At 45.8% G+C, this 15,341-nt stretch overlaps 1 protein-coding gene and 1 non-coding gene across 2 annotated transcripts in view; one reads left to right on the top strand and one right to left on the bottom strand.

Annotated features, from left to right (window-relative positions):
* Positions 1-15,341, top strand: part of sertad2b (SERTA domain containing 2b) — a 63,719-nt gene that overhangs the window by 29,604 nt on the left and 18,774 nt on the right.
* trnaa-ugc lies at positions 2,422-2,493 on the bottom strand. Its single transcript has one exon. It is a non-coding gene; the product is annotated as a tRNA-Ala (tRNA).

Below are 15,341 nucleotides of genomic sequence, written 5' to 3'. Positions count from 1 at the left end.
TGCTGGCGGGTTTCAAACCAAGTCAAAGTCACTGTTCCTGGCTCTCGATACCAGCGAGGAGGGCGGACGCTGTGCTTTTCGAAAATTTGTTTTTTCAAACTAAAAGCAAGAATGTTTCAGCAAGTCTTCGAAGGAGGTGAAAAAGTTGTTTCACAGCAGCACACAAGATAATCAGTAACCAACAGTCATGGAGAGTCATTTAAAGTGGCTGCGTCATACCTTCTCACACAGCATAGTATCTGGCTGTCAGTGACTGTAATGGGAAGTCAGCCAGTTTCAGTTTCAGCTGTTCTGGACCTCTCTACAGGCGCAGTCAATCATTGTGGACTTTGGTATTGAAGGCAGTCTTATATGCTATAGCTTTATCTGGGGGATCGGTTGCCAAGACACTGGGAGAAACTCCCTTCTCTTTCCAGTCGTGCCACGAGAACTTTAACATCCACTTGAACAGGCAGACGGGACCTCAATTTAATGTCTCATCTGAAGATCGTCTCTTCCAACAATGCAACGCTACCCCCCCCACCTCCCCCCAGCACTGTGTGTAGTTGCAGCCGTCACTGTGAGGTCAAATTCTCTACGTGAAGCTTGAACCCCCAACCTTTTGATGCTCAAGAGCTTTAGCGAATTCTTGGTAACCTTGGTGTAAATGTTGCACATCTTCCCATATGTAATGTTTAACGCAAAGAAGCTTGAAACAAATAAATGCACCAATTGTACAGTAGATTGGTGGATATATACTCCTTTCCAGGTTTTCATCTCAACCATCTTCTGCACCAGGGAAGACGATGAGAGAATTTGGGTTGATTCGCCTGTCTGCATCCTAAAGCTTCCTTCCGATGAGAGGGAATGGTTGTCAGGACATCGGATGAGACATTAAACCAAGGTCCCGTCTGCTTGTTTGAGTGGATGTTAAAGATCCTATGGAACTATTTGAAAAGAGGTGAGTTTCTCTCTCCGTGTCCTGGCCAACAATCCCCAAAATAAAATTGGTCAATCACTCCATGACTGGTTGTGGGACACTGCTATGTGCACATGGCTGCCGCGTTTCGACCACAAAATACATAGCCACTACACTACAGTATATCCTGTGAAGCCTTTGAGACATCTCAACGAGATAATAAGGGTGCTATTTCAAATCATTGTTATTATCAGGTGGAGTTAACTGTGGACCATTATCACCTGGTTATGTAACCTGTAGCTGATGGTGACTGGAGGAAGTTGTAGGGCAAACACAATCAGAACATCTTCAATTTAGTGAAAAGCACCTGCACTCCCGTACCAGAGAGGACATGTAAAAACAACAACAAATTGCATTTATACAGTGCCTTTCATGTTGGGAGGACTTCCCAAGCTGCTGGACAGTGAGGGGTTTGCACCCGAGCTGTGGATTGGGATCAGAAAGGGGTGGAGAACAAGAGGGGGTTGGAGGAGGGAAGTTGACCGAAAGCACAGTTGAAGAGGAGGGTCTTGAGACAGACCTTGAAGGAGGCAAGGGTACAGATAGACACATGTTTTTAAACTGGTGTCAATTGTGTTGTCCAAATTGCAATGAATGGCCTTGAAACACAGCCAGGACCTCAGCTCGAGATATTCTGCTTCAGAGATACTTGATTAAAAGTTGCAATCTTTTCAGCAGACCTACAGTGTAAACTCCTGAATTCCTTTTTAGGTTACCATGTACCCTTTTTTTTCTCTTTTTTCTCTCTTTTTCTTTCTCTCTCTGTTTTATTTTCTCTGTTTTTTTTTCTCTCTCTGTATCTTTCCCTCTCTCTCTCTCACAGCTTCCCTGTACCCGGGAACATTTGAGAAACTTCAGCTTCATAAGTTTGTTGATATTTTTTTCACAAGACAAAGTTTTTTGAGGAGGTTAGCTGGGTGTTTGACACGTGTGTCAGTCACCATGCCGATGTGCATCCAAGCCAAAGTAGTGAGAGCTCAACAAGTATGGTTCCTGTGCGTCTGGTAAGAATTGCGCCTTTCTCTCTCTCTCTCTCTCCCAGGAGGACACACTCTGCTTAGCTTAATGCATTAGTCACAGGTTGGGAAAAGCCAAGGATTGGTGATCCCCATAGTGTGCTTTGTGAGTACCCTGGAATTCAACCAGCTCAAACCATACAGCGGCCATTGCAAACACGGTCGAGCTTCCTGTTATCAGGAGCCGAGAAGGGAAAATCTCAGCCCTCAGATAATAATAATAATATTCCTTGCATTTGATATAGCGCTTTTTCACATCTTCTAGACGTCTCAAAGCACTTCACGAGATATATTGTAAATTGACTGTATGTTTGTGGGTGAAATGCGGCAGCCAATTGCGCACAGCAGTGTCCCACAAACAGTCGTGGATTGAAATGACCAATTTATTATTTTTTTTCTTGAGGGATTATTATGAGGCGCGTGGAGTAAGGAAACTTGCCCAACGTTTCACCCTGCCGGGAATCGAACCCAGGTCTCTCGCTTGCAAGGCGAGTGCTCTAACCACTGAGCTACAGGACTCCAGATAACAGAGCTCCTGGACCTACAACTGCACAGATTTCAATCGTAATAATAATAATCCTTATATTATTAATATCATATTTATTAGACCTCTCCATTATTATTATTTAATATACTTACCATGTTGTTGAGACGTCTCAAAGTGCTTCACAATCGGCAGCACAATTTGCGCACAACAATGTCCCACAAACAGACATGTGTAGTGAGTGACCAATTTTATTTGGAGGGATTGTTGGACGGGACATCGGGAGAAATTCCCTTCTTTTCAATTAGTGTCATGGGATCTTTCACGTCCACCTGAACAGGCAGACGGGACCTCAGTTTAAGCACCTCTGACAATGCAACACATCCCCAGTGCTTCATTGGTGTGTCAGCTTAGACTATGTTATTCCAAGTTCAGACATGGAGCTTGAATCAAACTGATGCATTGCAGGGTGTAATATGAGAAAATGAAGGAGTTTATTAGGCGAATTAAAAAATCTATACAGTAAACTCACGTCAGAGCAATGCATTTGACACTGAACCTCAGGAGATTAATATCCTTTGCATTTACAAAAAGCATGTGATTTTTAAGAAGCAGTTTAACTTTACTGCGACATGTGAGCAGCAAGACAGAACGAAACAATGCTGAGATTTCGCTGCATTTCTCTTACAAAGTAACAATTNAAAAAATTAGATAAAAAGAAACAGTAGCGTGTAATCAGGAACTGCATCAGCTGGCACAATAATGTGGTGAAACGTAAGCACCGTGTAAGCAAACATTCTTACGTGTATGTAAGTAAGAAATATTTACAACGCTATAAAGAATACGCCCTTCCCGGCATGCTTCCACATGCTTGCAGAAAGTGTTGGCGTGTTGCACTGAAATTCATAATAATCCTTATATTTGATGTAACGCCTTATTACAATACAATGCAAAATTACATTTGTAAAACCTTTCACGTCGGAGAGGACATCCGAAGGTGTATGGATGTCCTCGAATTATGTCTTTGAGACATCTCAAACTTCACAAAATATACTTATACTGTAAAGTGAATTGACTGTATATTTTGTGGGTGAAACGCGGTAGCCAATTGTGCAAAGCAGCGTCCCACAAACAGTCATGGATCGAGTGGCCAAATGTTGTTGAGAGATTATTACCCCTCGGAAAGTGATCCGCCAATCGACTAACAACTGGGTTCCTACTTACTGCTAGGTAAACAGAAACATGTGGCGTAAGAAAACTTACCTAAGCTTTCGCCTTGATACTGAAAGGGATAACAGTGATCTTGCATTAGACCTTTCGCAAAATAGTTTTGAAATCAATTTGAATCTAAAAACTAACCAGCGCTGGGACGAAAGGGATTTTGATAGCAGTGGAGTGATACAAAGTTTTACTTAGTCTGCCTCAGGATTCGTGCAGTTGTTGGCAAGTTCAATTTTTTTTTCTTTTGGTCGTTTTAAATCACTTTTAAAAAGAGGAACAGATTGATCAGACAGGCAAACGGATGTCAACCTGGAACAGCAAGGCTGTTGTCAGCATTTCGGAGGGTGGGTGTTGGTGATAGTTTATATTGTGCCTTTTTTCAGTGTGGGAGTTATTTCCTGTTCTTTGACTTGAATCTTTATTTAGAAATACCTTGCAGTTTTAATTTCTATTTAAACTTTTCTCTTCTCTCTTTTTCTCTTGCTTTCTTTCTTTCCCTCTCTCGCTTTGTTTCTTCCTCTCCCTCCCCAACACCTAGAGAAACTTAAAAAGACCACGCAAAATAGAAATTCAGCCCCCATCAAAAAAATAGGTGGGTGTTTTGTCATTAGAATTTCAACAAACTGGAATAGTTTAGTCACCGGCTGCCCCAGTACCTCTGTCTGGAGAAAGGAAACTCTTGGACTGAGCCTTTGTTTGCCTGTTAATATTTAGTTACAGAGACCTGTACCTTTATCTCACAAATACTTGGGGGAGGGGGATGATGGCTCAGATGGGAGAAAAGTTTACATGATCTGTTCTCCTCCCACTTCCTTTTTCTTCCCTTTGGAGCCTCCACCAACTGCGTCTTATACTTGTTTTGGTCAGCAGCTGAGTGTCTGACACAGGCTGAATCCCATCACCATTCTTGAGAGTATCCAAACCAGACATCAAGTCCTGGATGAGAGCTAACTTTCTACAGTTGAACGTCAGCAAGACCAAGGCTCTCCTCTTTGGCTTCCATCAGCACCTCCTCACCTCAGGTGCTGACAGCATCACCATCCATGTTTGCACTCACCACCACCATTGCTAAGCCAGTCTGGAACCTTGGCGTCTTGTTTGACCCTAAACTATCGTTCTATCCCATATCCGTGCCATGACCTGCTCTGCCTTCTCCCACCTCCACAACAAAGCTCAGCTCTGCCAATGTCTCACACCGCAGGCCCCCGAAACCCTCATACACGCCTTCATTATATCGAGGCTTGACTATGCAAACTCCTTGCTTGTTGGCCTCCCCAAATCCTCCCTCCATAGGCTGCAGAGCATCCAGAACTCTGCAGCCTGTGTCCTCTCCCGCACCAGGCTCTGTGACCCTATCAGCCCCATCCTCGCTCGACTCCACTGGCTTCCCATCACACAGAGTATACAGTTCAAGATCCTGGTCCTCACCTTCAAAGCCCTCCATGATCTTGCTCGCCCCTACCTCTGACCTCCTAACCCACTACCAAAGTGCTCGCTCCTTACGCTTAGCGGGCTCTGGCCTGTTTCACGTTCTCCATTGGTGGGCTGGCCTCCTGCCACTCTGCCCCCACATTCTGGAACTCCATCCTGTAGTCCCTCCACCTTGCCCCATCCCTCGCCTCCTTCAAGACCTGTCGCAAGACCCTCCTCTTCGACCATGCCTTCGGTCACCCTCTTTTCCCTCCTGCCCTCCATCCTTCCCCATCCCGACCCCCAGCTCGGGTCCGAGGCACTGACCGTCCAGCGCCTTGGGACGTCCTCCCGACGTGAAATGTGCTATACAAATGTAATTTTGTTTTTGTTGTTCACTCTCTTCCTGGAGGGACACATCCTGCTTACCTAATTCCGCAAGTATTAGGCGCTGGTTGGCAAGAGCCAAGGCTTGGGGACCTCAGAGTGTGTGGTAGTGTAACTGCTGGAGTCTAACTAGCTAAAACCACATAGTTTGCCATTACGAGCATTGTCTGGCAAGCTTTCCCACTGCTTGTCCAGCAAGGAGCACCCTACCCATTAGGGCTTTGGCTTGCAGGATTAACAGGAGCTGAGTGAGAGGATTCCCTGCACCAGTGACTGGTCTGCCTTTGCCATTGCATCCCAGAAACCTACTGTGTAGGTTAAGCCTTGGATGTCCCTGTCTAGTACACCATTACAGTGACAATATATAAACTCGTCCCTGGCTTAACTTGTCACTACTGCTTAAGTCATTGTGCTGTCAATATCCCGCCCGCATTTATTTATGTATTTATACATATGCCTAACTCGCTGCTCCTGATAACTCGTCACGGTGGCCTTTTTCCCTCGGAGTGATGAGCTTGTTCTGTAACATCGCCCGACTCCGCCACTACCTCACCCCTCAGGCCACTGAAACTCTTGTTCATGCCTTCATCACCTCCAGCCTTCACTATGCAAACTCCCTGCTTGTCGGCCTTCCCAACTCCTCCCTCCACAGGCTGCAGATAATCCAGAACTCTGCAGCCCGTGTCCTCTCTGGCACAAACTCTGTGACCGTCTCCCGCATTCTCACCCGACTCCATTGGCTCCCTATCCTTCAGAGGATCCAGTTCAAGATCCTGGTCCTCACCTATAAAGCCCTCCATGGCCTCGCCCCACCTTATCTCTGTGACCTCCTAACCCCCTACCAACCCGCCCACTCCCTCCGCTCAGCCGGCTCTGGCCTGCTCCACGTGCCCCGACCCACCTGCCCCCCACCATTGACGGGAGAGCCTTCAGCCACTCTGCCCCCAACCTCTGGAATTCCATCCCCCAATCACTCCCCATCGCCCCTCCTTAGCCTCCTTCAAGTCCTGCCTCAAAACCCTCCTCTTCGACCATGCCATCGGCCACCCCCTTCCCCTTCCCTCTTTTCTCCCCCCCCGACCTCAGCTCGGGTCTGAAATGCTGTACACTGTCTATCTAGCGCCTTGGGACGTCCTCCCGATGTGAAAGGTGCTATACAAATATAATCTTGTTGTTGTTGTTTGCTGTACTTAAAATATAGGGGAGGAGAGGGAGATAAAATCAAACAGAAAAGCACCTGTTCTTATCATGTTGGAATTGAATCCTATGAATTTGTGACACAATTTCCCATTTCTCTTAGTGGAGTCCTGTAGTGTAATGGTTAACACACAAAATATTAGGCAAGTTTCCTTACTCCACGCACCTCTTAGTTAGTAGTAAATAGGAACCCTGTTGTTAGTCGATTGGCGGATTACTTTCCGGGGGTATTAATCCTTCAAAAAAAAAGGTCGTTCAATCCACGACTGTTAGTTGGACATTGCTGTGCACAGTTGGCTGCCGCGTTTTGCCCATATAATACACAGTTCATCCACTTTACAGTATATTTTGTGAAGCGCTTTGAGACCTCTCAACGACTTGATAAGGCACATTGAATCAAGTGCAAGGATGATTATTATGTAAGAATTGAATCCTGTGATTTTGTCACGTAATCTTTGAAGTCAGAGGTCCCATATTCCCCCTGCGGTCTGCCTGCCTGTGGCACTCAAAGGGTTATAAGCAGTGAGCCCAGCATTCACACAGGGCAGAGAGTTGTGAACTCTTATAATAAGGACGGTCGACAAGAAAGGGGTGGGGGGAGGGAGAAAAAATTCCCAGTTTTGTGGCGCTTCTTTTTTAAAAAAAAGTCTGTAATATATTAAATGATACGGCACATTTCTCCTAAAGACTTGACTGCAGTTGTGGACTTCAAGTAGAAGTTTGTGAACTAGTTGTTTTTAAGTAGTTTTCACATTTCTTGAATAGTTGGAATTCTCTGCGTGGTTTTCAGTCTCCTCGAGGTTGTGAATGTGTCCAGGCTGGAATTTCTTTTACACTTTACAGCTTCTTTTTTTTAAGCTTTCTTATTAACTATGTACAGTAAACTCCTGATAACTCGACTCTGGCTTAACTTGTCGCCTCCATTTAAGCCATCCCTCTGGCAATATCCCGGCCACATTTATTTCTGTGTTTGTACTGTATGCCTGAGGGAGTGACGAATTATCAGTTTACTGTATCTTTCTCTTCTCATACTTTTTCTGGAACGTACTTTCTCATACTTACTAATCAGCGACTGTTCGTGGGACACTGCCTGCCGCGTTTCGCCCACAAAGTATATCGTCAATCCACTTTACAGTAAATTCTGTGAAGTGCTTTGAGGCGTCTCAACGACGTGATAAGGCGCTATATCAAATGCAAGGATTATTATCTGTTGGCTAGACCCAAGATTATCCGTCCTTCCCCTTCTGCGGCACATGACGCTTTATACAAAAGGCTCCCTTGGCTCCCCAGCAAGCAGCAGGCAGGACTCGCAGTAAATTAGCATACGTGCTCCCCCGGGGACACGAAAGGCACATGGATCTGACATGAGAGAGTGGAGCCCAGTCAGGATTCCTCGTCTGATTGGGTAGTGAGCCCAGAGCAAGGGCATGTGCAAGCTAACCCTTCACTGCTGCTGTTCTCTCCAGCTGCCAAGGGATTGAGGAAAGGGTGGGAGCTGTTGACGGACGCGGGGGCTGGCAGGAAAAGGTCCGTGTGCCGCTGGGGCTCAGCCCAGCCAGCCCAGCAGAGCTTCAGTTCACCTCGACAACACTGTGGATTTAGAGCCGTCACATAACCTGCTGTGGGATTTCTTCTTTGACCAATCTCTCGCTCTCTCTTGTTGTGTGCCCCTTGCTGGTGAAACTGCAGAACTTTCCGTTTCTGTTTTGTTCTGTGTGTGTGTGTGTGTGTGTGTGTGTGTGCGTGCGTGAAGCTCACAGGCTCTGGCCAGCACTGACAGACAGACAAACAGACGGGCCACGGTATGGAGCTGAAGTAGTGAGCGAGCGGAGCAGATGCTTGTATCTGGGTTCAGGTGTGCAAGTGCGAGCGGTAAGTTTGAGCCCCTCTTTTTTTACTCAGAGAGGACGTTTCTCGCCGGTTGTGACTTGGTCTGAAGTTCGAGCGCAGCTGTTCCCTTTTTTTTTAATGTAACCTTTCACAATGTAGGGGTCGAGCATGCAGAGAGGCCTTTGGGCTTGGAGCTGAGAACAGTTGCAAGCCACACTGTGTGTGACAGACAGTCAGTCAGTCAATTAGTTAGGCAGCATTGTTAAAGGTACTGTCACACTTTGTGCGTGTGTGTTTTGTGTGTGGTGTGTATATGCTTTTGTGTGTGTGTTTTGTTTTTCTGTTGTGGTGTGTGTTTTTGTCTGCTTGTGTGTGTGGGTGTTGTGTATTTGTTGTGTTTTTGTCTGTGTGTGTTTGTGTTTTTGTTTGTGTGTTGTGTTTTTGTGTGTGTGTGTGTGTTTTTGTGTTTTGTGTGTTGTGTGTGCAACAAGCCATGGACTGAATTGCCAGAGCTGTGTGGAGTAACAAACATCAGCCTTTTAAAGATACTGGCTTTCAATTTAATATTCATCTGGGCAGCTAGTTTTAAAAAAAACAATTATTCCTGTGGAAGGGAAAGAAACACAGGTATTGTGGAGTTTGTGAAGTTGAGGTTAACTATGGAAGCCACATGTCAGCGGGCACCCAGCAATACTTGGGGTGCCAAGGCTGGAACAAACATTACACAAGCTGAGAAACACACTAACTAACTACTGCTACTCGCCGAGTCTGGCAGCCAGTCTGCACTGAATCTGCCGCACTAGGTTCTCTGTGGAGTCTACTCAGACTTTTAAAATGTCTTTTTGCAAAATTAGATATCTATTTTTTGGATGCCGTTTAAAGAGTACAACAACAAAAAATTACATTTGTATATCATGTCGGGAGGACGTCCCAAGGCTCTGGACAATCAGTGTGTCGGACCCAAGCTGGGAGTCGGGATAGGCAAGGGTGGAGAACGGGGGGGGAAGGGGAAGCAGGGTGACCAAAGGCACGGTCGAAGAGGAACGTCTTGAGACAGGTCTTGAAGGAGGCGAGGGAGGGGGCGAGACGGTGGGACTGCGGGGTGGAGTTCCAGAGGGTGGGGGGAGAGTGGCCAAAGGCCCGCCTGCCAATGGTGGGCTGGGCGAGGCGGGGGACGTGAAGCAGGCCGGAGCCCGCTGAGCGGAAGGAGCGGGCAGGTTGGTAGGGGGTTAGGAGATCGCAGAGGTAGCGGGGCGTGAGGTCATGGAGGGCTTTGAAGATGAGGACCAGGATCTTGAACTGTATCCTCTGTGTGACACGAACCTAGCGGAGTCGGGCGAGGATGGGGCTGATAGGGTCACAGAGCCTGGTGCGGGAGAGGACACAGGCTGCAGAGTTCTGGATGATCTGCAGCCTATGGAGGGAGTAGTTGGGGAGGCCAACAAGCAAGGAGTTTGCATAGTCGAGCCTGGATGTTATGAATGCGTGTATGAGGGTCTCGGCGGCCTGCGGTGTGAGACAGTGGCAGAGCCGGGCGATGTTGCGGAGGTGGGGGAAGGCAGAGCTTGTCATGGTGCAGATGTGGGGTAGAAAGGATAGTTGAGGGTCAAACAAGACCCCAAGGTTCTGGACTGGCTTAGCAAGTTGGGGTGTGCAACCATGGATGGTGATACTGTCAGCGCCTGAGGTGTGGAGGCGCTGATGGGAGCCATTCAGGAGAGCCTCAGTCTTGTTGAATATCACCTGTAGTAAGTTAGCTCTCACCCAAGACTTGATGTCTGACCCTGGAATCAAGGGTGGAGACAGAGAGAGAGAGAGCTGAGTGTCATCTGCATACATGTGGAAGTTGACCCCATGTCTGCGGATGATGTCACCAAGGGGGAGCATATAGATTTTGAAGAGGAGGGGATCGAGGACAGAGCCCTGAGAAACCCCGCACGAGACGGATCGGGGGTTGGAGGTGAAGCCGCTTGTGGAGATGAAGTGGAGGTGGTGTGAGAGAGTAATAGTGCATTCTTGAATAGGGTGGTTTTATTTGCTCGCGGTTTTCTCCCCCTCTTTTTCACTCTTTCTCTCCTATTTTTCGCTGTTTTCTCTATCTACCCTCCCTCCTCCTCCCTTCCCATGTTCCTCCCACAAAATACAGTCACTCCACTTTACACTATAATCTGCAAAGCGCTGTGAGACATCTCATTGACTTGATAAGACGCTGTATCAAATGCAAGGATTATTATTATTTTGCCTTTGTGTGCAGAGGACAAATAAAATTGCTCAGAGGAAACCCATGAAGAGTTGATTTTTAAACTTTTTTTATTTGCTCCCTCACAAGAAACATTTGTCAAATTACAATCTGTTTCTTTTGTTTTTTTGCTGGAGGCTAATTAGATATAATTTTGCTGGAGGCTTGTTAGTTATAACTGACCTACAAACCTGTGTCCAATAGGTTTCTAAGTTTTTAAAAGAAAATCTATAGAGAGCGACAACAAATGGTGACATTTGTAGGGATTTGCTATTCCCAAGTAATTAGCTTTCCATATGATGCATAATTTTATAATGAGTAACTTTAATATACAATTATTAAAATAGTTTTAGAATTATTAACTTAATTTTTAGATTTTCGCTACCTGGATTCCCACAAAGTGGTAACTGGATTGAGTGATAGAGTGTAACCTGTGTGTAGAGTTGGGGTGTGTGTGGAGTTGGGTGTGTGGAGTGGGCATCCCTTTGAGTCTAAACTTGCCATGGCAAAAATGATGCAAGGTTTTTCTCCCTGTTAACATCTCTCCCTTTTAACACCTCTCCCTGCAAAGAAAAGACATTATTTACAATTTTTTCAGGGAAATTTCTTTTGAACTTATTTTTTTCAAACAATTGCTGGATTTGTAGGGTTAAATTTGGAAACTTTTTGGAGTCCCGTAGCACAGGGTTAGCTCACCTCGCAAGCAAGAGGACCTGGGTTCAATTCCCGGGTGAGGCTGAACCTTAGGCCAGTTTCCTTATCCACACACCTCTGTTTACCTAGCAGTAAGTAGGAACCCAGTTGTTAGTCGATTGGCAGATCATCTTCCAGGGGTAATAATCCCTTCAAAATTGCTGTGCGCAATTGGCTGCTGCGTTTCGCCCACAAAATACACAGTCAATCCACTTTACAGTATATTCTGTGAGGCGATTTGGGACGTCTCGAAGACGTGATAAAGAGCTGTATCAAATACAAGGATTATTATTAGTTTTGCACTCTCAGACCACATGGTTAGTTAATAAAACTTTAGGGTTAGAGTTTCCAAACTCGAACCCCATCCTCACAAACAAACCTCCGACAGTGCATATTTTCCTATTTCCTGCAGTGACATTGGGGCCCCTCCCTACTCAGTGAGACTTTCGGTTCAGTGTCAAACCCAAAGCAGTCTTTTTTTAAAACAAATTGTGGTCCCGTGTCTGCTAGGAACTGGGTTGAGACTATTCAAACTCGTTTCACAAAGAACCCTAACAGGCGAAAGACAGAGGAGACTTTCATTCCTTTTAATCTGGGGCTGGATTCAAACCCAGCTCCCAGATGTGAAAGGGCAGTGCCTTAAAAGTGTGGTGTGCTTTGTGTTGTGTTTCAGTGTTTCTGCAGAGGTAATGATAGTCTGCACCGTGCAATGTAGGCTTCGGGATTATAGTCTGTTTTTTTTTGGTCAGCTGGGTGTCGGACACATGCGGAAACCCATCGCTGTACTTAAGAGTATCCAAACCAAATGTATTCTATACATCCCACCTACACATGGAAATTGCAGGGATAGATTGTTGGAATGGAATATGCACTCTCTCCCTGGAGGGACGCTTCCTGCTTACTTAATTCCGGAAAGTATTAAGCGCAAGTTGACAAGAGCCAAGGCTTGGGGACTCCAGAGTGTTGGGGTAACTGCTGGAAGCTAACTAGCTAAACCCGCATAGCTTGCCATTGATATTGCTGTCTGGAAAGCTTTCCCACTGCTTGTCCAGCTAGGATCAACCTACCCATTAGGGCTTTGGCTCCGAAGGTTAACAGGAGCTGAGTGTGAGGATTCCCTGCCCCCAGTGCTGGTCTGCCCTTCCAAGTCCTGCCGACGAGCCAGACTTGCTGTGCTGTCATAAGCAGTGCCCTGGAATACTGCGGACCCGTTTTATATTCTGGGAAAGGCTATATAATCCCCACACAGGGTTGCAGAGGTTAAGTGTGAGTAGTGGTAGAACTGCAAACTAGAATGGGAGAAGCTAAAATAAATCACTGGATCGGTTCAGATGAAGAAGCCCTTTCGGCCCAACCCTCTGATCTCATCCCTCCAGAACAACCGCTGTACCATTTCCCCCCCGTTAATCTGTTGCAATCGTTAATTCCCCTCTGGGTAAACAAAACCTTCCTGGTGTCTTTCCTAAAATTGTGTGTCAAGGCTGTTGGCTCTGAGTCAGAAGGTTGTAGGTTCAAACCACACGTTGGGATTTGGAATCACATTGTCTAAGCTTCACCCCAAAGCAGTGCTGGGGCTACGTCCTTCTGATGAGACATTAATCCAAGGTCCCATCTGCCTGTTTAGGTGGACGTTAAAGATTCCATGGCACTACTCGAAAAGAGAACTGAGTTTCTCTCTCCCGGTGTCCTGGCCAATAATCCGCCGAATAAAATTGGTCACTCACTCCATGGCTGTTTGTGGGACACTGCTGTGCACAAAGTGGCTGCTGCATTTTGTCCACAAGTTACCCAGTCAATCATTGCATTTGAGATAGTGCCTTATCATGTCATTGACATATCTCAAAGCACTTTGCGGAATATAGTGTAAAGTGGATTGATTGTGTATTTCGTGGGCGAAATATGGCAGCCAGTTTTGCACACAGCAGTGTTAACTAGAAGATCAAAGATCAAGCTGGGCAGAGTTTTGGTTTCTCACTTGTATTAATCTTTGTGCAAATCTTTGAATAATCAAGAAGTGCTGAGTCTCAGTAGTCCGATTCCTGAGCCAGGCGGGTACTCCAAGGCACTTCAGAAGCCAGCCTGGCTGGCCTGCAGGACCTGGAGAGGGTCACTGGGGGGGAAGGAATCCTCCCACTCAGCTCCTGTTAACCCTGCAAGCCAACGTCCTAATGGGTAGAGTGTTTCTAGCTGGACAAGCAGCAGGAAAGCTTGCCAGTCAATGCTCCCAATGGTGTTTTAGCTGGTCAGATTCCAGCATTTAACCCAGCGCACACTCTGGGGTCTCCAAGTCTTGGCTCTTGCCAACTGTCGTGTAATACTTTCCAGAATTAGATAAAGCAGGGTGTGTCCCTCCGGGGAGAGTGCGCACTACATTCCAGACACAGGGGAAGTTCTCATGTGTAGGTGCACTGCATATGTGGAACTCTGTCTGGTTTGGATACTGTTAAATATAGTGATAAGTTTCCATATGCGTCAGACACCCGGCTGCCCCAAAAAGTGGTAGACATGACCTCACGCTCCTTTTGTGTTTGTGTGTGTTTTGCATATAAAATAAGTGCATCTCGCATCTACCTTTATTACTATAGTTTGTGTATTGGTCTTTTGTGTGAACAGAAGAATTATCTTGGTGGATTTGTACAATTAAGTACATTTATATTAAATACACAATGTATGTTTTATTAATGCTCACCACTGGTGTTGTGAATGTATAAAGTTGGAATATTCATATTTACAGCAGCAGGAAATTAACTTCTTTTTCACACACGGCATCTTCCCTTTCATTTGAAGCTGCTGTAATTTTCTTTTATTTTAAAACTAGAAAAAAATGTGGTCACTCACTCCATAGCTGTTTGTGGGACAGTACTGTGTGCAATTGGCTGCTGTGTTTCTCCCAAAAAATACACAGTTGATCCACCTTGCAGTATATTTTGTGAAGTGCTTTGAGACCTATCAATGACATGATCAGACGCAATATGCGGGGATTCGTATTAATATGATCTAAAGAACAATTACCGCAACTCAAAGCTAAAGATAAAGCGTGTTCTCTCTTTCTTTATCAGTCCCATTGGAGGCTTGTCTGCCTGCCGGAGGACAGGTTTTGACTAGAACCTTTTTTGTGGGGGAAATGCAGCAGCCAATTGTGCACAGCAATGTCCCACAAACAGTCATGGAGTGAGTGACCAATTTTATATGGGGGATTATTGGCCAGGACACTAGGAGAGAGAGAAGCTCCTTTCTCTTTTTCAATAGTGCCATGGGATCTTGAACGTTCACCTGAACAGGCACAAGGGACCTCGGTTAAAATCTGATATGAAGGATGGATTAAAGGACGCATCACACTATTTTAAAAACGAGTTTCTCCTTGTGGTCCTGGCCAACAATGCTCCAGATAACTCACTAAATTTACTCTGGAGATTAAGATATGTTTACCCTCAGCGTAAAGAACTAAATCCTGGTGTCCTGCCTGAAATTTCAACCCTAAACCTGTATCCTCTTGTTCTCCTGCCTCACTGTGTCGGAAAGTATTGTTCTGAGCCTACTTTCTCACTCTCACTGAAAATTATTGGTCACTCACTCCATGGTCATTTGTGGTCCACTTTCCAGTCTTATCATCCAGAACCCCGCAGCTTGTGTCCTCTTCCGCATCAGGATCTGTGGCCCCATCACATCCACCCTCGCCCGGCTCCACTGGCTCCCATTGGGAAAGGCACTATATAAATGTAATTTTGTATTGTAACCTGCGAAGTGCTTTGAGGCTTCTCAATGACATGATAAGGCGCTATATCAAATGCAAGGATTATTCTTATTGCTGTGTGCAAATTGGCTGCTTTGTTTGCCTACAAATACACAGTCACAGTGAAATCCTGTGAAGCGCTTGAGACATCTTGGTGTTAGTCGCAATATCAA

Source organism: Callorhinchus milii, unplaced genomic scaffold (genome assembly GCF_018977255.1).
Source record: "Callorhinchus milii isolate IMCB2004 unplaced genomic scaffold, IMCB_Cmil_1.0 Scaffold3, whole genome shotgun sequence".
In the NCBI taxonomy this organism is placed as follows: Eukaryota; Metazoa; Chordata; class Chondrichthyes; order Chimaeriformes; family Callorhinchidae; genus Callorhinchus; species Callorhinchus milii.
The sequence above is the reverse complement of the archived record's forward strand: the minus strand, read 5'-3'. Positions and strand labels throughout refer to the sequence as shown.